The sequence below is a fragment of the Talpa occidentalis genome, unplaced genomic scaffold (genome assembly GCF_014898055.3).
Source record: "Talpa occidentalis isolate TD23 unplaced genomic scaffold, MPIMG_talOcc4v2.1 talOcc4.17, whole genome shotgun sequence".
NCBI lineage: Eukaryota > Metazoa > Chordata > Mammalia > Eulipotyphla > Talpidae > Talpa > Talpa occidentalis.
In genome coordinates this window covers 47,433,724-47,457,175 of record NW_023601754.1, presented here as the reverse complement: position 1 = coordinate 47,457,175, position 23,452 = coordinate 47,433,724, and the positions used below count along the sequence as shown (strand labels likewise).

The following is a 23,452-nucleotide window of genomic DNA, read 5'->3' as shown; positions in this document are numbered from 1 at the left end:
GTCCGTGGCCACTGCACCCACCCTGGCTTCTTGGCCTGAGTTCTCACCCCCTCGTCCATCTGCACCACGAATAAGGCGCGCCCACGGGTGCTTGCCAGGGCTGTCTTGTCATGAGCAAACTGACCGGAAACAACAGACATGTATTCGCTCCTAGTTCTGGAGACCTGAAGCCCGAGTCAGGGTATCGGGAGGTCAGTCTGCCCTGAGGCCCATGGGGAGTCTCCCACATCCTCACAGTCCTTTGCGGGCATCTGTGTGCCACATTCACATTGCTTTGTTTTTTTTTTTTTTTAATATTTTTTTTTTTTTTTTTTAGAGGCATGTTTTTTATTTATTTATTTGTTTGTTTGTTTGTTTTGTTTACACATGCACTGGGTACAGTCAGAAGCGCAGGAGGGTGAGAGAATTCACCAGAGCCAGAGCGGGGAGCAGAGCAGGCAGAAGGACCGAAGGACACTGCTGAGGGGAGCAGCGGGCGGCAGGAGAGGTCTGCGCGCCATGTGGGACCCTCCTCCGGTGGCCGGGGAGCAGCCGGGGATCGAACCGGCGCCGCAGAGGTCGCCGGCAGCTTCGCAACCCAGCGCTCAACCGCTGCGCCACCGGGGAGGCCCTCACATTCACATTGCTTTGTACCAGGTGTGCCCCTACGTCTCAAATCTCCTCCTCCCTCTTCCTGAAAACACATACAACACTGGTTTTATTAACATAATATACTAGGAGGGCCTCCCTGGTGGCGCAAGGGGTTAAGTCTCAGCACTGTGAAGCTACCCCCAGTTACTGCAGCACGAGTTCAATCCTCGGCCAGGGAGCTACCCACATGGTGCAGCAGGCCTCTCCTGTCTCTCCTTTGCTCCCCTCAGCAGTGTATTTCAGTCAGTCTGCCTGTTCTGTTCCCCACTCTGTCTCTTGTAGATTCTCTAACCTCCCGCACCTCTGGCCTACGCCTCAGTTCTTGTATGCCTAAATAAATATATCTTTTAAATAATAATAATAATAATAATAATACACTAGGAACACAGGCCCTTTCCAGCCCCAACGTCAAGCTTGTAAAGACATGGTGCCCTTGAAGAGAAACAGGGCAACCGATCAGCATCCACAAGCATTGACAGTTCGGAGGACAGTCCATCCTAGTCAAAGAAATTGACCCTTGCAATTAATGTCCCCTTCTAGTGACTTCTCAGGGCACGCAGCTGCCTTTCCATTGTGACTTTGTCACCAGAGTTCATCTGGGTCCAAGGTGAACTTTGAAATCGCGCAGCTTCATGCAAACTCTTCCTCTCCCACGCATCCGCTCTGACTTTCGACGAATCATCTAACCTTCCTGCGCTTCCTTTTCTTTAACCATGAGACAAAGATGCCCACTTTGCAGACATTGGGCAGATAGACACAAGTTCTTCACGCAGTCTTTAGCGTAGAGTAATGTGACTCATGTAAGTTATTAGTGTTGAGATTAATGATGATTCATGGCTAATAATTATGTATTAGAACGTGTTTGTGCCTCAGGCAGGAATCTTCAGAATCACTTCAATATTGACTGACCTAGAACATAAGTATCAGCTTCTCCAAAAGGGAGTGAGATGTTTCCGAGCAGAAACATGTAAATAGGACAGTGTTAGCACCAGGCTGCTTTGAATAGCTGTAAACTGGCGACAGTCCTTTTTCCTCCCTTGCCTTTTTTTCTCAGGACACCTATCATTGGATTTAGGGGCCACTCAATCCAGGGGGAAATCATCCAGGACCCCCAGTTACATCAGCAAAGACCTTTTTTCCAAAGGATACCACACTCATAGGTTCTATGGGATAAGAATACAGACAGATCTTTCGGGGTCACCGTTCACTCCCTACAACCATCTTGGAAAAGAGTTTATCAGTGTGAGGTCACTCATAGGCTAGCCTCGTGAGGCAGCAATTCCACCTGAGTGCCTGTGAGAAATAAAAACCTATATCTACGCCCCTAGTCAAAGTAACTAGTTTCATCAAAGCCCCAATCTGGAAACCTGGAAGCAGCTGAAATGTCCATCAAATGCAATGGATAAACGCACTGCAGGTTCACGTGGGGGCCACTAGTCAGCCACAGGAAGAGCCGTATACTGATGGGGGTAGCACTACATGTGACGTTAAAGACCAGCAAGTCTCGGGGCCTCTCTGGTGGCGCAGGGGCTAAGTCTCAGCACTACGCCAGCCACTGCAGCATGAGTTCGATCCCCGGCCAGGGAGAAACCCACATGGCATAGCAGACCTCTCCTGTCTACCCGCTGCTCCCCTCAGCAGTGTATCTCAGTAGATCTGCCTGTTCTGCTTCCCACTCTGTCTCTGGTGAGTCCTCTTATCCCCCATAACTCTGGCCTGTACCCCTCTCTTGTATGCATTTAAAAAATGTTTAAAAAAAAGAGGCAGAAAAACTACATGCGTGCTATGTATTTAAAAAACAAAAACAAAAAAACAAACCAGCAAGTCTTGTGAACAAAGCCAGACACGAGTGAGTACAAACTATGATTGTTTATGTTGAAGTTGTAGATGAAGGAACACTAATCCATGAACACAGAGGGCAGATTGGGGTGCCGGGGGCTGAGGGAGTGACTGTGGATGGGGCTCATAGGCACCAAGGAAGCATCCAGAATCAGGTGGGTCCTGTGTCTTCGTTGTGGAGATGGCCCCTCACAATAGCCATTTGTCAAAACCCTTTGACCAAGACACTTAAAATGGATGCATTAAGAAACTTTAATTGCGGGTGGAAATCCATAAAATTGACCAGTCCCACCCTCTTTAAAGTGTGCAGTTGAGCGTGTTGAGGGCATTCACCTTGGTGTGCAGGTAATCACCTGAAATCTTGCCAAGGGGAAACTGCACACCCCTTCAAGGAGAATGCACTGGTCCCTCTCAGCCCACACCTTTCTGTTCTCTGTGAACTGACTAGTCCAGTGCCCTCGTGTAAATAGAATCACACAGTATTGCCCTTCCAATGCCAGATGTTAATAATAGGGGGAATATGGGAGGGCGTGTTAGGGTGTGGAGAATTGGGATAAGATGTTCCCATACACCATTATGGTATATGGAAACTCAGCACTTTTCGCTCATTTTTTTCCCTGTGAAACTGAAACTGCTTTAAGTGTTTTAATTATGTTTTAAATCGTGAATGGTAGATGTCAGCAGGTGTCCATCCCAGGGGCCCACTGCTTCAGTGGGCGTCCACTCTGATCATAATTGGCGCACCTAGGGTGTTTACGGAGATTAAACAGGATTACAAAGGTCAATGCCCTTTGCACACTTAAGTATTCTGAGACCAAGGTCATTCACTTCTCCTGGATATGCAATGGCTAAGCTTTGGCTCGGTCTTCTAAGGCTCCTTTAAGACGGTGCGCTTATGGAGAAGTAGCCAATCAAGAGTAGTTCTTCTGGTGACGTCACCAGTCACTAGGGCTTCCAGGCTTCCACCATGTGGCGCCCTCTGGCGGGAGAAAGGGAGGCTACAACTGAGAGTCCATCTGTTCAGTCTAGTCCCACTGGGTGGCTAAGCTCTGTGCAAGCGCCCTGACGCCCCCTGGCTACTCATCACTTTCCGGCTCCACATTGCCAGTGGACAAGCTCGGCCGCGGGCGAGAGCTGCCGAGAAGATCCAAATTCCCTAGCATCCAACCAGCCACAGGCATTGACTCGACAGGCATCCAACCAGATTAGTGGATCCAATCAAATAGAGCTCCATTCAATTAGATAGGGCACAGTTGCCATAACGACACGAATCTCTATAGATTTTGCAGGGTCCAAGAGCTCAGGCGCAGAGCACCCCCTGGTGCTTGGTGACAACAGACCACCTACTCCAGCTGACACATGCTGGTTGAAGGCAGCCAATAAGGAGGGGGCAGCGCTTCCGTGACGTCACCAGTTGCTGAGCGGAGCGGCCTCCAGGGCGCGCATGCGCCCCCGCTTCGATTTTTTTTTTTTTTTTTGGCAGTAGCGCGCGAGAAAGGGCGGGAAAGCGCGAGGCCGCCGCGGCGGGGACGCCGGGCCCGGCTGAGGGGGACGGAGGGGCCGAGACGCCGCGGGCCCGGGGCGGCGGGCGAGGATGTGGCCCCACACCCGCCTTGGTGAGGCGCGGGGCCTCCGGGGAGCGAGACCCACAAAGCCAAGCCCCAGGAAGGCTGAGCGGGAAGCGGCCCCCGACAGGGGGAGAGCGGGGCCCGGGGCAGGCCCGGGGCGGCGGGGGCCGCAGGGGTGCGGGGTCGGGAAGAGGGGTGCGGTCAGCCGCGGAGGCCGCAGGGGCGACAGGGAGGGGCGAAGGGGACTCAGAGGGGCCAGGGCGGGCGGGGGGCGGGACCCGGGCTCCGGCAGCCGAGATGGGAGCAGAGCGTGGAGTGGGGGCGCGCGGGGCGCCTCGGGGACCAGGAGCCAGGGGTGCTGGCCAGGAGCGGCCAGTCTGCGGGGGCGCCGGGCGGGAGGGAGCGGCCGGGCACAGCGAGGAGGGTCAGAGGCCGGAGGGTCCCCGACAGGGAGAGAGGACACGGGGGGCCGGGCACCGGCAGCATGGGGGGGCGGTGAGACGGAGGGGGGTTTGGGGGGGCCGGTGAGACCTGGGGCCGCGGTGACGTGAAGGGTGACGGGACAGCGTCGGCACAGACGGGGCGGGGGGCTGCGGGCCCAGGTACAGGCTGGGGGAGCACCCTGGGCATGATGGTCGGGAATCGGGGTCCCCCCAGGCTGAGACCGCTGCAGTCGTGTCTTGCAGAGGACAGAGGCGCACGTGGCCACGGCGCGGGAGGAGCTCGCGGCTCGCAGAGACATGGCCCTGGGGTCGGCGCCACCTGCGAGCGGAGTGATGGACTGCCAGGCACGGGATGGGTGGAGAAGCAGCAGCATCTGGGATTGGGAAGAGGCCACCGAGGCCCCCAATACCAGCAGAGGCCCCTCGCCAGCCTAACCCCGATCTTGCCGAGGCCTGCGCACCACGGCCACTTGCCTTTCCTCCCTCAGCCATATTGGTAAGTTGTGACCTTGATTTGCCTCTGTGCTTGCTTTTTTTTTTTAAGATTTATTTTTATTTATGCATACAAGAACTGGGGTGCAGGCCAGAGGTGCAGGGAGTAAGAGGATTCCCCAGAGACAAAGTGGGGAGCAGAAACAGGTGGATCCACTGAAATGCACTGCTGAGGGGAGCAGCCGGGAGACAGGAGTGGTCTGCTGTGCCTGTGGGTCAGCTTCCTGGCTGGGGATTGAACTCTTGCCACAGTGACTGCGGATTTCTTGATAGCGCTGAGACTAACTCCTGCGCCACCAGGGAGGCCCCTGAGACTGTGTTTTCAGAGGTCCCCACACAGATTCTAGATGTGTGCCCCCAGCAGCAGGAGGTTACCAGACTGCTGCTTTATCGCCTTCATTCAACCAATACCAAGTGCAAACTTTGTGCCAAACACACTGTTGGGGCGTTGGGGAAGAGGCAGTGAACAAAGTCCATCCACTCACAGAACTTTCACCCTAGTTGGTGGACAAATAAATGTATGGTGGCGAGTGGTGTTGAGACAAAGAGAAAAATCGAGAAATGCTGAGAACGCACTGACAATGTTGAGTGTAGCTCACACTGCTAGTCTTATCAACCCTTCCATGCAAACAACTGGAAATGCTGGATGAAACTTTTTTGTGCCAATCCTAAGAGCAGTGAAGGTCTCACACAAGATTTATCAGGCCATAACTGAGGGGAAATTGAGAACCCAGGGAAGGCATCTGAGCACTTTGGCCCTGAGGGGATTTTACAGTCCTGGTAATTTTGAACTTTTATTTTGATGGTTTCTTAGATGAGGGAATAAAAATAAAAGCTCTGGGCCTACTCAAGGCGGGGAGCCCACAGTAAACCTGGGAAGCAGAGGCTGTCCCTTCAGGGTAAGGGAGGCTGGGAATAAATTGGCCCCCATGTGTGAATTTGCAGTCCATGACATGGGGGTCTGAAAAACCTCAGGCTGCAAATTTAAAGACTGGGGCTGGCCATATTTCTAAGCTCCTGACAATACCACACGCAAGAAGTTTTTTCTGGTGATGAGAGCCTTCACTAAGAGCCTCAGAACACCCTTGTAAGCATATTTGCAGGGAAAAGGACTAGCACATAGTGACATACAACCCAGGAGACACAAAGTGCCTGCAGCAAGAACCAGAAGACACTAGAAACAGACCCACAAGTACTTCTGATACTAGAATTATCAGACAAACGAAAAAATATATGTTTTGTTTTTATAAAATGCAAAATTGCCACAGGGGATAGACCAAGAAACTGCAAAAATTACGTAGATGCTTTGAAATGCAGCTTTATTCTTTTAGTAAATAGGTTTAAAATTAAACAACAGGGCCTCCCCGGTGGCGCAGCGGTTGAGCGCTGGGTTGTGAAGCTGCCAGCGGCCTCTGCGGCGCCGGTTCGATCCCTGGCTCCTCCCCGGCCAGTGGAGGAGGGTCCCACATGGCGCGCAGACCTCTCCTGCCGCCCGCTGCTCCCCTCAGCAGTGTACTTCGGTCCTTCTGCCTGCTCTGCTCTCCACTCTGGCTCTGGTGAATTCTCTCACCCTCCCGTGCTTCTGACTGTACCCAGTGCTTGTACAAATAAATAAATAAATAAATAAATAATCTTAAAAAAAAAAAATAAAATTAAACAACAGCTGAATAGAGAGATAGTGAGTTGGAACAAAGGTCAAAATTCTTTTTTATTTTATTTTTTTTTTTTTTTTACTTATGCATACAAGAACTGGGGTGTAGGGCGTCCCTGGTGGTGTGGGCGGTTGAGTGCGGCACTGTGAAGCTGTCCACAGCCTCTGCATTGTGGATTGGATCCTGGCCGGCCAGGGGGATACCCACATGGCGCAGCAGACCTCTCCTGTCTCACCCGCTGCTTCCCTCAGCAGTGTATTTCAGTCAGTCCACCTGTTCTGCTCCCCACTCTGTCTCTGGTGAATCCTCTCACCCTCCTGCACATCTGGCCTGTACCCCCCAGTTCTTGTATGCATGAATAAATAAATCTTTTAAAAAAAGCACTGGGGTGTAAGCCAGAAGTGTGGGGTTTGAGAGGAGTCCTCATAGACAGAGTGGGGAGCAGAACAGGCAGATACACTGAAATACACTGCTGAGGGGAGCAGCGGGGAGACAGAGAGGTCTGCTGCAACTGTGGGTCACTTCCCTGGCTGGGGATGGAACTCAGGCCACAGTGGCTGCGGATAGCGTGATAGCACTGAGACTTTAACCCCTGCGCCGCCAGGGAGGCCCTATACTAATACATCTAAAAGCAGAAATGAAATGGACAGATTCCTAGAAAAATATAGCCTAGCAAAAATAAAGCATTTGATTCATCCTAAAACCATTGAAATAAAATGAATCAGTAATTTTTTCACATTTTAAATAAAAGGACAGATTTATTCAGAATAGGGGAGTCACCTGCACCATCACAGGTGCACAGGAGAGTTGCCGCTCCTGTTTTGAAAAGGGAAAGAGTTTGTAAAAAGAAACACCTGCATAGTCCCAGGCAGGCAGGAGAGCTGCCAAAGCATTTTTTCCAATTAACCACAAAGAAGATTCTGAGTCCAGACATTGTTACTAGTAAGTTCCACTCAACATTCAAGGAAAAAATTCCAATATCACGTAACTCTTCCTCGGGCAGGAGGAGCGCTCGCACCCCCCCTATTTTTATGAGGCGAGGCTACCTTGGATACCAGACCCTGACAGGGAGGGTAAATGAGAAAAAAGTACAGGCAGACACTTTAGTACGAAACATAGTAAAAAATGTGACATGGATGTCAGGGAACCCATGTTCTGGCTTTACCCATAATGCCTTCTTTGCAATATTATTTTTTTCCCAAAGATATTTTCGAGAGCCCATGGTTTGCTGGTGCCTGGAACAAGTCCTTGGCCCACCTCTGGGCTGAGCCGGTGTCGGTCCTTGGCAGAAGGAAGAGCAGGGGTCAAGGAGCGCGTCTGACGTGCCTGAGCAGGGCGGTGTCAGGAGTGAGAGGGAGAGAAGCTCCCAGGAGGGTCACAGAGGCGGGGCCCCCGCTGTGGGGCCTGTGGCCAGAATGTGGCGTTTCGGTTTTATTCTACGGAAAGGGAAACCTCAGGAAGATTCTTTTCAGGGGAAAGCCCTAATCCGGCCTGAATTCAAAACCGTGTCGCACATTTGCTGTGGTGTCCCGGGCAGTTCGCCGTAGGTCTCTGGTCTTTGGTGGTCCCAAGTGGGCAAAGAGGAGAGAGAGCAGTCATCCAGAGCGGAGATTCAAGCAAGGCTGCCTTCCGCACCCCCACCTGCCACCCTCCCCCAGGAAACCCCACAAGAGAGGCTGAGCGTTTCCTCGAAGAAGCTAAGAGTGCAGTGGCCCCAAAGCGACCTTCCTTTCAGGAGAGCACCCCCTTTAACTCCTTGCCCTGGGGCCTCTTCAGGAATGGGGGAGGGTGCCAGGTTCCCCCAAGGTCCTCTCTCCTCTTTCCTCTTTGCTGCCTCTCTGGTGATGTGCTGGAAACAGAGCAGGACTTCATAACCTGGGGCCTGATTCAGGTGGGGCGGGCGGGGGGGGGGGTCAGAAGTTTCCCTGAAACGACGTACAAAGGTTTGTCTGCCTGTATTTGTCTCTAGGGAAAGACTTTTTAGTTCACCAGATTCTCGAAGGATTATTTCACTTGCAAAGGACAAAACCCTGAGTCAGATTGACCCGGGGAGAGAAAGGGGGGTGGGATATTTATCGCCTCATATCCTAAAGCTCTGTGGCTCCCCCAGCCTTCCAGCCTGGCCGCGGCGCTCACATAACCTCTTCAGGGATGCGCCTCTCCACGCCTCCAGTCCTGACTTCCCTGCTTGGCTTCCCCTTGGCGCGGGCGCTCCGTCCGGGTAGGAAGACGACCGGCAGCCGCGTTGGGCTTGCAGCCAACCGCTTAGCCTCCTGGCTCGGCCCGCTCTGGCCTGGCCTGGGTCGCGAGCCCGTCCCCAGCCCTCCTGCAGCTGAGCTGGCGCGGCTTCTGCGAGCCCCTCCGTGTCTCCGCGTGGCCCGCCCGTGCCTGTGGCCGTGGCTCAGGTGCGCTCCGTCCCTCCTAAGCAGGCGGTGTTTCCCTTCCTTTTGTAGTTTGCATTTTGAAAGCCCAGGTTCGTTAGGAAAAGCGAGAAAGAGGGGCGCAGCCGCGGCGGGCTGCAGAGCGCCCAAGTCACAGGCTGTTGGAAGGGCGGCGTCTGTGGGTCAGACGTCCGGGGCGGCTCGGCGGGCTGAAACCAAGGTGCTGATACTGGCACTGCCTTCTGGGGTTCTCGGGAGCAGGTCCCACGGCCCTTCTCCAGCTTCTGGCGGCCGCCGTGCTCCTTGACCAGTGGCCTCTCCGGTTTTCAGAGCCGCCTGTGCTGCGCAGCTTCCCAGCGCCACGCCTCTTGCTCCCCCTGTCAGGACCCGCGTGATTGCACAGCCGGGGAACCAGGGTGCTCTCCCTAGCTCCGAGTGTGCTCCGCAGCCTTCCTCCCCTCTGCCATCTGACCTGTGCCTGCCTGTGCCTACGCGGTCTCATGTCTGTCTGCCGCCCGGAGGGAGGTGCTGGGCCCTCCCTGCCGCACTTACACAGCCCGGCCTGCTGGGGTTTGGGGGGAGGGGGAATAAACACCTCACTGGACACCTCCTACCTCTCAGACGGTCCTTGCTGCTCTACGTGTATCATCGGTTGCTTTTGTGACAGCCCTGTGGGGCCTGGGTGGGGACGCCGTGTTCCGGGAAACGCCAGCTCAGGTGCTGGAGCCACTGGGCTCCGTCAGCTGGCAGCGGAGGCAGGGCCCGAAGGACACTTGAAGTAGAACCGTGGCTTACACCCAGAACATGCACGCAGGAGCGCGCACTGCCTCTTGCCCCTTAGGAAGCTGTTTTTCAGCGTTCATGGTGAAACGGTGCTGTCTCAGGGCCATGCCGGTCAGAGGAAAGGCCACTGCCTGTGGGGCCTCACCTGCGTACTCAGCTGCAAGGCCGCTCAGGCTCAGGGACATGGGGCTCATGTAACAAGCAGGAAACAGGGTTTCGCAGGTCACCAGTGGCTGGCTCACCCCAGACAGCATCCACAGTGGCAAGTCCCAAACAAAAGGCAGCTCGTGGGAGACGGCACTGCCCACTAAAGAGGCCCTGGAGCAGCGGGTCAGGATCCGATTCACGGTGGAAGCTGGAGGTGCTCACAGGCAGGGCCACTGATGTGACCCCATAGCAGCCCCCAATAAGGCTGGAGGCTGGATGGGACGGCCCTGCAACCGAGGTGGTGCTGGGCGGATAGCAGTAGACAGCGCGAGAAGAGAAGCCCGACCTAGTGCTGGACAGCCCTGGCCAGGACCACCGCTCTCAGGAGGCGGTGTTCAAACACACCAGTGTTAGCAGCTCCCTGTGAGTTGCTGGTCTACACCACCAACAAACAGCTCTTGGAGACACTACGCTGGCGCCTCGGGCACACCTTTCAGGTACCAGCAGAGGCAGGGTGGAGCCAGGCACAGCAGCCAGGGTTCTGCAGAGGTCTGCAGTGTCTCTTCCTCCGGAGATCAGCTGCCGGATGCTGCTGCTTTTTCCCAGGGCCGGGAACAGAAAACCCCACGGGCCTCCTGCCCTGCCTTGTGTCCTCCTTCAGGGTGCCCACCCTACAAGCCGGATTGGACTATTTTCAGTCCTAAGCCACTGATTGGACTGTTTGGCACCAATCACCTGGGCTTGAACCTGATTGGTTCAGTCCACAATCCAGCTGCCAAATATAAAAGGGAATACTTGGCGCCCACACAGAACAGACCTGCTTTGACCCCAGGGCAGGCTTACGGGCTGGTGGCTCAGGCAGCTGCACCAGGTACCCAGTGGGGCTGCTGGTGGCCGCCATGAAGCCCAGGGCTTCCCGCAGGCAGCACTCCCACCGCCTCTGCTGCTTTAAGAGCCCTGGCCGCTGGAACAGCAGGGGGAACCACCACTCCGCTGGCCAGCCCCCCAGCTCTACTTGCTTGGGGGGCCACCAGCAAAGCTAGCACCTCCGGCAGGTCTGGTTTCAAAACACAATGAATTTGTGGCTACGTTCTCGCTTTTTAAAAGCCAGGACGCACGTGATGCTATAGTCCCCTTTGGTCCCCTCTCTTCTGTCAAGATTTCTTCCCTAGAAGTGACCACTGACCAATTCATGACGGGTCCTTCCAGGCCTTCGTCTGCAGCGCATGTGCGTGTTTCGTGATCCACTGTAGGCCTAGTATTGTGTAGTAAGTGAGTGGTATTGTTGGAGCAAGCGTGTGAGTGTGTGTGAACATAAACGGGATCGCACTGTACATATTACTCTGCAGCTTGCTTTTTTAACTCAACAGTATGTCCTGGAAATCTATCCAGATTTATTTAAATAGCTCTGGATCGTTGCTCCGAAGAGCTGCACTGGTGTTCCAGAAATCTTGTTTCGCTGGCCGTGCTCCTCCTGCCGGGCAGTGGGTGGGTTTGGGTTGCTGGGAGCACCTTTATACAGGGTTCCCGGGTGCGTGTGTTGCCTTAGGCCAGATTGTGGTTTTCATTTGAATAAATACTTCCTGTCCCTTTTGGCTGTTGCTGTGTAACGGACAACAGGAGCACAGCCACTTGCAGGTAGCCACAGTCTTGCCTGCGTGCTGGCTGACCCAGCCGCCAGTTTGCACGGCGCTGTGTGGGCTGCAGGTCTGGCTGGCCTAGGTCCGGTCCAGGCTCTCACTATGGGGCTCAGGCCGAGGTGAAACTATGGGGCAAACCCGGCTCTTTGCCCCCTCTTTTTTTTTTTTTTGTGGGACCCTCGCCAGTGGCCGGGGAACGAACCAGCACTGCAGAGGCTGCGGGCAGCCTCGCAGCCTAGTGCTCAAAGGGGAAGCCCATCTTTGCCCCCTCTTAAGGGGTGGGATGTACCATAGTTGTTGATAACCCCGAGGGCCCACCCCCCAGTACCCAGCGAGCACAGCAGGGGGGCCAGCTGGGAGGTGATGAGCTGCTGGCATCAGAGTGGTGGTTCCCCACTGCTGCTCCGGTGGGGTGGGGGGGCACTTTAAAAGCAGCAGAGGTAGTGGCAGTTGCTGCCTGTGGCCAGCCCGGGGTTTGCTTGCTGGCGGCTGCAGGGCAGCTACACGGCGGCGGACACCAGCACTAGCTGAGTTTGAGTGCCAGAGCCTCCCCACCCTGGGGGCTCCTGCTCCCGCCCCCGATGCCTGCTACTTACAGCAGGGCAACCAGCAGTGGCTGGCAGTGTGTGGTGGGCACTCTCCCACAGTGGCCCCACTAGGGCTCAGGCCGCTGGCAGAGGCCGGCAGTGACCACGGGCAGTAGGGGTTCTCCTGCCACGCCCCCCAGGGCAGCAGCCTCCCTGGAGCTTCAGGGGCAAGGTTGCCCTCTGGGGCAGCGAGCGCCAGCAGAGGAGGTGCAGTCAGCCCCATAGCCCCTGCTTCGGGGCCACAGGGACGAGCACGGCCCCCATGGGCCAGCTCCAGTGCTGTGGCTCCCTGGGGCGGCAGGCAGTGGAGAGGCCTGTGCACTCCTGAGCCGACACGGCCAGCTCCCAGCTGAGTGGGGGGGTTCAAACCCGGCTGGTTAGTCAGATCCAAAAATTCAGTCAGTCACTGAGGATTGAAATGGTCTGATCAGACGCATGGCGGGGGGGTCCCTGAAGGAGGATATACGGCAGGCCAGGGGCCTGCGTAGGCTTTTGCCACCCGGTTTCTGAAGAGAGAAGAAGGGTGAACAGAGACCCAAGACCTCATGGAGACCAGAAGGCTGCGCCTGCCGCCCCGCCCCGCTGCCCTTGGCGCGGTGACTCAAAGAGCTGTTTGATGTCGGTGCAGGCCAGCAGCTCACAAAGACCTGCTGACACAGGTGTGTCTGACATACCACCTCCTGGTGACTGGTGGTCACCGTCACTACTGGCCAGTGTTTCCAGCACTGTGTGCCCAGGTCAGAGTGCCGTTAACACTGGTGTGTCTGGCACACTACCTCCGGGTGACTGGTAGTGCCCAGCACTGCTGACGGGTGATGGGCACTCTGTGTCCGGGTCCCCTCTGAGAGCACTCCACTCTTTCGGATCACCTAGTGCCTCCTCCCGGTGCTGGCGCCTCTGTGGCTGCCCAGCCTGGCCTTCAGGTTGCGGCTGGGGGCTGCTGCTGCGGTGCCTCTCGGTGGCCTCACCTGCGCGCACCTCCAGCTGCCACCTTGAGCTGGATCCTGGCCCGCTGCTTACCAACGTGCAGCTGAGCTCCAGGCCCTCACCGATGGACAGCGTCCTCTTGAACGACCCTCCTTTTGTCTGGGGCAACTGGACACTACCTGGGGTGAGCTAGCTGGCCCCTGGAAGCCCTGGAAGCTGTTGTGCCCGTTTGATCCCTAAACCCCAGGGTTGTTCCCTGAGCCGTCTCGCAGCTGAGCACCAGGTGAGAACCCATAGACCGTGACTTGTCCTCTCTCCTGGCACTGCCCTCTGACCCGCAGTGGCACTGTCGTGTCCCTGTCGCAGAGGCAGGGCCAGTCGGTGCGGGAGCTCCTCCTAGCCAGAGCAAGACACGGGAGCGCTGATGGCAACGTGGTCGGCGGCGCCTCAGGCCTAGGCTGGCATGGGCGGTTTCCCACCCACGAGCCGCTGGCCAAAGCGCGCGAGGCCCACGTGCCGCCGAGTGGCCCCTGCCCCGGCGAGGCCCTGCCGCGGGGCGGGTGCGGTGCGGGCTCCGCGGTCCTCCCTTCCGGGACGGAGGCGACCTTGCCCATGTCAGCACCGGGCTGCCTGGCGGTGGCCGATCTTGTGGGGAGAACACGTGGCTTTTCTTTCCCGAAGTGCTTTTACCGCTTTTAGCCGCTGTCGGCCAAGAGGCAGCACCACAGAGGAAAAAGCACCAGGTGGAAATCACCAGAGCTTGACACTGATTGCCCCGTCGCCACTTCCTGTGGCTTTTAAAGTTGCTTCCTCTCCACAGATCCCCCAGCAGCATCCCCACCGATCCGCGCAGCAGTGCAGGGCTGGGGGCCGCAGACACCCAGGCCCCTGTGGCGTTATCCGATCGTTTCCCGGACTTTGGGCAGATCGCGTGGCCGCTCTCTGCTGCCAGTGCCGCAGCCTTGACTCGGGGTCGCGCGCGGTGCCTGCCCGACGTCACGTGGCAAGATTCCTCTCAAATCTGTCGCTACAACTGGCCCTGAGCTAGAAAGCTCTGAGCTAGGAAGCTTCGCTGGCTCCTGCTGTCATGTTAGCGTTAAGTAAACTGTGGGGAGAGGCGGGAGAGGAGAAATGTGCCGGGTGGCCCGAGAATGGGCAGGCAGGTGCTAGGTGTCGGTCAGTTCTGTTACCCTTCAAGTGGGGGAACCCTGGTGGGAACCGGCCCCACCAGTAACAACAGAACGGGGAGGCTGCACAGCCCGGTCTCTCACCACCACGCTTTGTGCCGCGTTCTCCACGCTCCGCCCCTTCACCTCAGACTTCAGGGAGTTGGGTGGTGTCCGCTAGTTTTCTTGTTTTATGGTGTCAGGTCATCTGACATGATTGTGCAGTATTTTTCTCTATCATCCTGACGCTGCACGCAATTCCTTCCCATTCCCTCCACGCTGTGGACAGGCTGCCTTCCGTCCTTCCTTGTAGCTGCCTGATAGTCTGTGGTGGGTGTGCCTTCTCTTTCTGCTTCACTTGTCTGTTGAAGGAGATGAGAGCCGCTGCACCGTCCTGGGTAGTGTAAATAGCTCCGTAGAACCCACAGGGTTTGTTGATGACTTCGTGTCCTGTGGCTACAGCGCATGTCTCTTGACCCCCATGACTGTGGACTTGAGGACTCGGGCCGGCGTCAGGAATGGCTGGATCAGGCACTCATGCGTCACTGTCAGGGGTGTGTCTGTTCCTCCCTCTGCTGTTCTTCTTGTGCTGCCTTTGTTCTCAGGTAGATTTAGGAGAAGCCTTATTCTCTGCTGGGGCCAGGTCACCAGGTGTCTTATGGGAAAGTTCTGAATAGGCCCCCAGGATGGGAAAACTACGAAAGCCAGTAACTCTGGGTGGACACATTTCCAGAGGCGTCCCTTCCACCTGGCGGGCCCCGGGCCTGTGTCCAGGGTCAGGTTTGGTGTGGAGAGCACAGCTCACCGGCCCTGGGTGCAGCAAGGTGGTGTCTGGTGGGGCCAGGTATCATTTCTGCCAGCTGGCCAGCCCCAGTGTCAAGCCAACAGCTCTTCCTTGGATGCCTCAGGAAAGTTCCCAAGGTGAGTCCTCACTGGCTGGGGGAACTCAGTGCTCTCCTTAGGAGGCCTGGGCCACACCTGCTCTCCAAGTGCCTAGGATGGGTTCGCCTCACCAGAACCCCATAGAGAGGAGAGTCACACCCCCTCTACCAGGACGTGGGGGAAGGCACCGAGGCCAGCCAGGCAGAGCTGCCCACTCGCTCCCTCAGGGGTCCGGGCTGACATGGGGGGTACTAGCAGGCGGATCGCATGGCCTGTGGCTGCATTTCTATGCCAGCTGCACTGTGACAGGTGGAAGCCTGAGGTGAAGAGGCTGCGTCAAGGGAGGTCAGTTCCTAGACAGCCTGTAGGTGTCACGGGCAGCCTCGCAGCCCCTGTCCTGTTCCTCATGTCTCCCTGGGCCTGTGCAGCGCTCAGGCCGCGTGTGGGGGGAGCGAATGATACTTGGGACCGGGGCGATTAGCAATGACAGCGAGGTGCATGGCCAGCGTCACCTGAGACCACGATGCCCTCGTCGCCGTTAACCCCTGCGTTGCTCTCAGGTGTGACCAGTGAGGCCACCACACACATAGTCCCGTGTGGCTTCTGCCCGCTCCGCCCTCGGATCGCTTCTTGAACGTACTTCCAGGAATTAATTGTTGGGTCATTAGCAAAACGTTACAGCAAAAGCTTAAGTGATTTTCATTTCTTCATCCCTTTTGATAAAGCCTCCGGGCACAACATCAAGACAGGGCAGCGGTTTTCCGCGCCCACAAAGGAGCGAGCGGTGCCCGGAGGCCCCACTCCGCGCTGGGGGGGTGCAGCGTGACGCACGGCAGCCACCACCACCTTTGGAGAGCAATGTGGAGAATGTTATGTGCAGGGGAGAGCCATGCTCTCAGGGCCTGCAGTGCGCCTGGGGCCAGGCACAGACTCGTGCATGGGCCAGTCCTGGCGGTGTTTGTATCAGGCGGTTTTAACGACATCGCCGAGGAAAGGCGTCCAGCTACAGCCGCCTGGCTGGAACCGTCCCATAGAAGATTACACAGCCAGGGCCTCCCTGGTGGCACAAGGGCTAAGTCTCAGCACTGTGAAGCTGTCCACAGCCACTGCAGCACGAGTTCCATCTCTGGCCAGGGAGCTACCCACATGGCGCAGCAGACCTCTCCTGTCTCCCCGCTGCTCCTCTCAGCAGTGGATTTCAGTCCGTCTGCCGGTTCTGCTCCCCACTCTGTCTCTGGGGAATCCTCTCACCCCCCACACCTCTGGCCTGCACCCCGGCTCTTGTATGCATAAATAAAATAAATCTTTTTTTAAAAAAAGGAAGAAAGTGACATTTAGGAGAACACGCATCAGCTCAGAGGTGCCGGTGAGGTACTATTCAGTGAGCAAAAGCGGAGCATGCTTTCTGTGAAGAGCGAACGGCACCATAAAGACCAAGGGCGATTGCAGACCTGTTAGGTGCCATCGTGTCTGGCGGGTGAGAGGAGGAGGGAAACGCTTTCTCCTTGTCTGCTTTCCCCCTGTCCTTTCTTGACTCTTGTGCAGGCCCCTCCTGTACTGAATTTTATGGGTTTTTTTTAAAGATTTATTTTTTTTTATACAAGAACTGGGGTACAAGCCGGAGGCGCAGGAGGGTGAGAGGATTCACCAGAGGCAGAGCGGGGAACAGAACCAGCAGGCGACAAATACACTGCTGAGGGGAGCCGCGGGCGCAACAGGAGAGGTCTCCCGTGCCACGTGGGATTCTCGGCAGCCAGCCGGGATCGAACCCGCACTGCCAAGACTGTGGACAGCTTCACAGCGCGTGCTCAACCCGCTGCACCACCGGGGAGACCCATTTTATGGTTTTTACTTTGTGTCCGATCTAAGAAATCCGTGTCCCTCCCAAGGTTGCAAAAATCTTCCCTATAATTTCCGATGCTCTAGAGTTTTAACCTTTATATTTCCATCCATGACCCAACTTAAATTAAGTTTCCTGTATGGCCTGAAGTAGGGGCTGTGGTTACCTCTTCTCCAAACATGTTGAAAATCATTTGACTATAAAGATGGGAGGCCTCCCTGGTGGCTCAGGGCTAAGTCTCAGCGCTATGAAGCTATCCCCAGCCACTGCAGCCTGATTCCATCCCCGGCCAGGGAGCTACCCACAGGGCGCAGCAGACCTCTCCTGTCTTCCCGCTGCTCCCCTCAGCAGTGGGTTTCAGTGGATCCGCCTGTTCTGCTCCCCGCTCTGTCTCTGAGGAATCCTCTCACCCCCACCCCACACCTCTGGCCTGTACCCCAGCTCTTGTATGCATAAATAAATATTTTTTTTAATGGGCCTATATGAGGACCCGATTCTATTCTAACCACTGGCTCTTAAGCCCACTCCACACTGTCCTCATTACTGCAGCTTTATGTTCAGTTTTAAAATCAGATTGAGATTCCAACTGTTTTTTTCTTCTCTGCTATCTATTCAAATTCCTTTGCTTTTCCATGCAAATTTTAGATTGAACCTGTCAATTTCAACGAAATGCCTGTTGGAATTCTGGCTGGCATTGCCTCGAGTCCATGGGTCGGTGAAGGAGAAGCGGCGTCTCCACAGCGTGGACTCTGCCTGGTCGTGACATGAGGTTTGTTCCTGTTGTCCCGTTGGCACGTTTTATAGTAGTAGGTGAAGAAGCGTCACACAGCTCTTGGTGGAGTAATTGCTAAGAGTTTTAGGTTTTCGTGCTTTTTTAAGCGGAATTGAAATTTTTCATTTGGCTTCAGTATATTTAGGACCTTTCTCGTTGGTCTTTTGTCTTGCAAGATGGTGAAATTCCCTGAGACTGTCTTGTTAGGGCTTCCAGAAAATGGCCCCCCCGCCCCCCCAGGATCCAGATTGGTCTCCTGCTCCCCCCTCTCTCCATGGGGAGCAGTGACTCTCTCACAGAATCGAGGGCGTTTGAGGGTGACCACGCCTGTTGTGGAGCGGAGCACCCCCCCCCACCCCACATCTGTCTGTCTCTGTGGGTGTCTTCTGACATGTCCCTCGATCCTGTTTCCCTGGCAGGAAACCAGACCCAGAGCGGGGTTCCCCACTCCTCAGCGCCTTTCGTGTCTGATGATGTTTCCGCGTGTCCCAAGCCAGAAAGCAACAGCTGACTGCAGCGCGTTGAGTCCTCAGGCCCACTCAGCGCAACTCTCTGGACAGCTGAGCTCCAGGTGGAAAGTAGTGTGTGTGACATGAAAAAAACTCACTTTTCTCTCACTCTGAGACACACAGCGGGCCCTGGCGAGGCGGTGTCGGGCTCCGGGCAGCCTCTGGGAGGGTGGGCGGGCGTGACCCGCCGCCTCCGCTCCGTCCCTGCATGCCTTTGGCCGGGGCTGGCCCTTCGCCACGGAACCCCCGACCCCACTCCCGAGACCGGCCTCCCCGGCATGTAGCATCCACGGGGCTGGCCGCGTGGGCTGCTGGCGCCTGGAGGCCAGGCCGTGTGTGACGGGCCTCGCGGGCGCCTGAGATTCCGTGACAACTGCCACGCCGCGCCCTGGCCGTGCGCTGGAGCCACCGCATGGCTGTGCCTGCTGAGGGGGACGGTGGTGTCCACACCTGCGCCGCCGTGCGTCACACGCGTGGGGCTGTCGTTCAGTCCGCCCCCTCGAGGCTTAAAGGGCCCCGGGTTTCGCAGCGGGCGCCCCTGCACCAGGCTCCGCGTCCTGGCGGCCCTTCCTCTCGGCACCCTTGCCTTGCCGGCGCCCCAGTGTCCCGGGCTGGGCTTGGACTTGTGCTTGTCCCTGGCTTCCGCTTCCGTTGAAGGTGACCCTCTGGGACCGCGGGGGTGGCGCCAGGCCGCTTTCATGCCGCTTGCCCTCTGGAGGCGGTGGCCGAGACCGCTCTGCCTGCCCGGGAGCTCGCGCGGCTGTGGGTCGGTGGCCGTGGCCGCTGCTGTGTAAGCGGCCACCCCAAGCCTGAGCGGCTTCAGACCACCAAATCATCTGCGCTCAAGTGCTCAAGGGGGGGTGGGGTGGGGGGGAGCTCTGGGGGCCGGCTGGTGCCAGTCTCTGAGCGGGAGCTGCAGAGGGAGGGGTGAGGGTGTGGGGGCCTGTTGCCTGTGCTGGGGGTCCGTGTGGGCATCCTGCCAGGGCAGCTCCCGCAAGCCCTCCACGGCACTGGGGGGAGACCCCAGCAGCAAGGACGCTGGCGGGAGTGCGACCGCGCAGCCGTGTGACACGCGATCTGGACCCTGTTGAGCTGAAGTGGCAGGCGTGGGGCCCGCGGGCCCTGGGGCCTCCGTCCTCAGAAGGCAGAAGCCCGGTGCTCACGGCGCGCCGCCGGGCGCGGGAAGAGGTGGTCTCCACACGCGTGCTTTCAGCCCCCGGGAAAGAGGGGTGTTCCCGTTGACAGCAAAACGGGGTGCTGTTAGCCCTGTCCCCGCCGATCCATCCTGAGTTTCCTGGCAAGCCACGCAACAGCGGGTGAGAATCAGCCTGTGCCCGCTTGGCCTTTCTTTCCCCACCGCCGTCCCTCCCGGCCTCCCGGCCGCCCGTCTTCACCCCGGAGCCCTCCCTGCGCTTACTAGCACCCGGTGGTTTTGAGCCTTGTACTTTGCCGGTCTGCTCTGCCAGCGTCCACGCGGCCTGCTCGTCCCGACGGGCCGCGCCGCGCCCCCAGCACCCCGGCGTGGCTGGAGATGGCCGCGGCCCCCCTCGAGGCCGGGCAGTGCCCACCGTGCGCTGGGCCAGCGCCTCCCATCCAGCCGTCTGGGGCGGCGAGGAGACACTCTTTTTCAAAGTCACATCTAACTGCCCGGCAGAACTTCTCACGGGGTGAGGCAGCCGCGAACACACTGTGGATGAAACAAAAACCTTTTTTTTAACAGCCTGAAGCGGAGAAATTGGATGTTTGGGTTCACCTCTGAAGCGCCTCGCGGGAGGGTTTCCTTTATACCTGAATCTGGAAATCGGAAGCCCCTCACGCCAGGGCCCTCAGGCCTGGGCTCCACTTGGCCCCGGGGCCAGGTTCATCAGGAAGCTGAGCTTTGGTTTTGCGCTCAGCCCCTCTCCCTCCCCCCCCCCCTTTATCCCACGCCGGCCCCTCCCCTGGCCCGCCCCCGGGGTGTCCTCTGCTCACAGGACACCCCTCTGCGAGGCTCCCCGACTGCCAGCCAGCCTCAGCCCTCGCCCTCCCTGCCTGGCGAGCCCCTGTCCTGCTGCTGCGCCTTTCTTTTCTGCACACCGCGGGCGGCTCCCGGTCCCCGACCCCCAGGGAGCGGCTCTGGGGGCGCAGGGCCCGTCCTGCCCTGTTCTCCAGCTGCTGCCGCTGTCCCAAGCTATTCTGGTGTGGAGCTCACGCAGGGCCAGCGGGGCCCCCAAGGCCTGCTCCCCACTGTGCCCACAGCCCTAGGAGTCAGTCGGGGGTGGTGGTGAGAAGTCACGGGGCTGCTGAAGTGGGGCACCGTGTCTCACCACAGCCGGGCACCTGGCCCCCTCCAGGTCTTAGCAGCACCCAGGTGGGCACCCGTGCGGGCACCCAGGCCTCCACTGGTCGCTCTCTGGCCCTCAGCTGCCTCCCCTTGCCTCGGTTTCCCTGTCTCAAGGCTCTGCATGGATGTACCCCACCCCCCTCAGTCAGGCAGCTGTCTCGTGTGGCCTCCATCCTCTCCCCTCCTGAGCCCCAGGTCTGCTCTGCTTTCCTGGCCTCCCAGCCTGCTCTCCCCAGACCATCCTCCCCCACTTTCCTTTCCGTGGGGGGTGGAGGGGTCTCCCTTCCCCGGCCCAGAGACCAGCAGGGCCCGGGGTCCTGACCCCGCGTCTCTCCTCCAGTCCCGGCCAGCAGTCTTTGGGAGCTGGGGAGCAGGTGGCGGCCCTCATGCCCTGGACAGCGCCGCCTCCTGCGTCCTCCTGGGTTTCTTTGCCCCCCTGGTTCCCAAACTCCCCTGGTGCTGGAGCCCTGGGTCGGGAGTCCTGGGGGAGGGCAAGGTGACCTGGGCCTCGCAGCCTCCCTCCCTGCCCGCACCGAGGTGCCTGCCGGCTTCACAGCTCTAAACGTGTCCCGGCACCCGCCGCCACACCTGGGGAGGTGAGAGCGCGGGGCGGGGCCTCCTCCGCGCCTTCCCCGCCCGGCGGCCGCCCCCTGGCCTGGGAGAGGGGCTGAGGCGTCGAGGACCCCGGGCACCCTCTGCCCTCCCGCCCCGCCGCCGTCCTGCAGCTCCGGGGCCCTGCGGGCAGCTCTGGCTCCTGCCCCGCGGCCCTCCCCCCCCCCGCCCTGCCCACTGTGGGGTCAGCCCCTCTCCTCCTGCCTGCGGCCCCGCACCCCGGCTTTCCCAGGTCCGCTCCCGCCCGCCCCTCCCCACCTCCGCCAGGTGTGCCCAGCCCCCCCGCCCCGCCCCTCCCGCGGCCTCCCCCCTCGCCACCCCTGCACCCCCGCGCGCCCTCCCCTCCCGCCGGCCTCTCCCGCGCTCCCGCCCTCCCGCCTTCCCTGCCTCCCGCCCTCCCGCCCTCCCCCCGCCGCCCTCCCCCTCCGTCATCAGTATTCCGCTCCCGTCGCCGCCGCTCTCGGCTGCTCTCGGCGCTGCCGCACCGTCCGAGGCGGGGGCCGGGGCCGGGGCCGGGGCCCGGGGGGGTGGGTGGGGGGAGCGCGGCCCGGAGGAGCGGAGGAAGCTGGAGGAGGAAGCGCGGGGAGAAGGAGGAAGAAAGGCGGGCGCCGAGGAGGGCGGCCGCGGGCCGGCAGGCGCGGGCGGAGCGGCCCGGACCCCGCCGCGGCGGCGGAAGCCCCCTCCCCACCCGGGCCGGGGAGGGGGCGCCGCGGAGACCCCCCGGCCGCCGCCCCGCGCCCCGCGCCCGCCGCGGGCCTCGCCCCCCGCGCCCCGGCCTCGTCGGCCCCCCGCGGGCCGGGCATGCTGCCCCCCGGAAGGAGCCCCTTTCCTCGCCGTGAGTAGCCGCGAGGGGCGTCGGCGGGGCGGGAGGCGGAACCTGGGGGGCTTTGGGGGGCATTCTCTAATTGGGGGACTGTGGTCGCAGGCCTCCTCCGGGATGGGGGGGCGGCGGCAGAGGACAGTGGGCGGGGCCTGGTGAGAGCAGAAGTGGGGGGAGGCAGCCCTGGGGTTCTGGGGCCGAGCGAGTTCTGTGCTGGGGGTCGCCGCCGCCGGGGACGGGGGTGGGGGTGCGCATCCGGCGGTGGCAGCGCATCCAGCTGTGGGCTGGAGGATGCAGGCTGGGGGGGGGTGCCGACCGGGTGTAGGCCCCGTCCCCCGTTCTGGGTCCAGAGTCCGGCTTCTTCCCCCCCATTGCCCCTCCCACCCTCCACACCGCGGCTGCTGGGGGCACGCCAGGGATGGGGGGGGAGAGGCGGGCACGGGGTTTCCTTGGTGACCGCGCCTGGCAGGAGCGGTTGCCGTGGCAACCGGGGAGAACCGGGGAGTTTGGGAAGTGAGAATGGGAAAGGCGGTGGGGGTGACGGGAGAGACAACCCCCTCCTCAGTCTCCAGCCTTCCTCCCTCGGGTCAGCCCGGCCCTGCCGGGGGCACGCGCCCGGCCCCGCCGCCACCACCCGCTCCTCACCCGCTGGGCTGGGGGCCGCTGCCCTTGCTCCTGTGACTCTGGGACCACTGCCCCCGCCCGCCCTCGTAGCCCTCTCCTTTGGGGGACCTGCCCTTCCCCCATTTCCTCCCGCAGCCTTCCCACCCACACACCTGCTCTTCCAAGACCTTTGCCTCTGCTTCCCCAAGGCTCCCACATTCCCCCCATCTGGGACCCTCTCCCCCAGGTACGCCCTCCCGTGACCTTATCTCCAGGAGACCCGTCTGCCGCCCGCTCCCCACCTCCCCCCCCAGGACCCCTGTGCTCTGCTCAGGACCCCAGCACTGCCTCCTCAGAACCCTCTCTTTCTGGGACCCCTGCTATGCCCTTCACTCAGAGACCCGGATCTCTCGTCCCACAGGATCCCATTTCAGACGCCCAGATCTAGGCCCTCCGTGCTGGAGCCTCCACTCTGGAGCCCCTCAGTGCCTCGAGCCCGAAGCCGGGGCTCTGTCCAGGGTTCCGCCCCCGTTTCAAGGCCTGGCTCCCAGGGGCTGCTCCCCTCCAGACCCGGACATCCAGCCTCTGGGGGTGCCGTCCTCTGCCCACCTTGGCCTCTTCCTGCCACTCCCATCCCGACCCTTTCTCCCCACCCCCACCGCCGCCTCGGGGCACCCCCACCTCCGCTGCTCCAGCCAGCTCCCTGCCCTGTGCCCTGCAGCCTCAGGCCGCTCTCCCGCAGACTTTCTCAGGGTGGGGAAATCCCCTGAGGAGAGCCCAGCTGGGAAGGAGGAGGGGGAGGGAGCCTCAGGGCTGCCCCTCAGCCCCCTCCCCGC

General features: G+C 59.4%; 1 protein-coding gene across 2 annotated transcripts in view; it reads left to right on the top strand.

Annotated features, from left to right (window-relative positions):
- The first annotated feature begins 4,765 nt into the window (after positions 1-4,765).
- LRRC4B (leucine rich repeat containing 4B) overlaps positions 4,766-23,452 on the top strand; it is a 46,250-nt gene continuing 27,563 nt past the window's right edge. The window contains exons 1-2 of one of the 2 annotated variants that reach the window (XM_037517048.1): positions 4,766-4,976; positions 17,623-17,746. The gene's annotated coding sequence lies outside the window, so the exon portion shown is untranslated. Of the gene's footprint in view, positions 4,977-17,622; positions 17,747-22,003; positions 22,029-23,452 lie in introns of those variants that run through there. The other variant, XM_037517050.2, reaches the window with a different exon arrangement.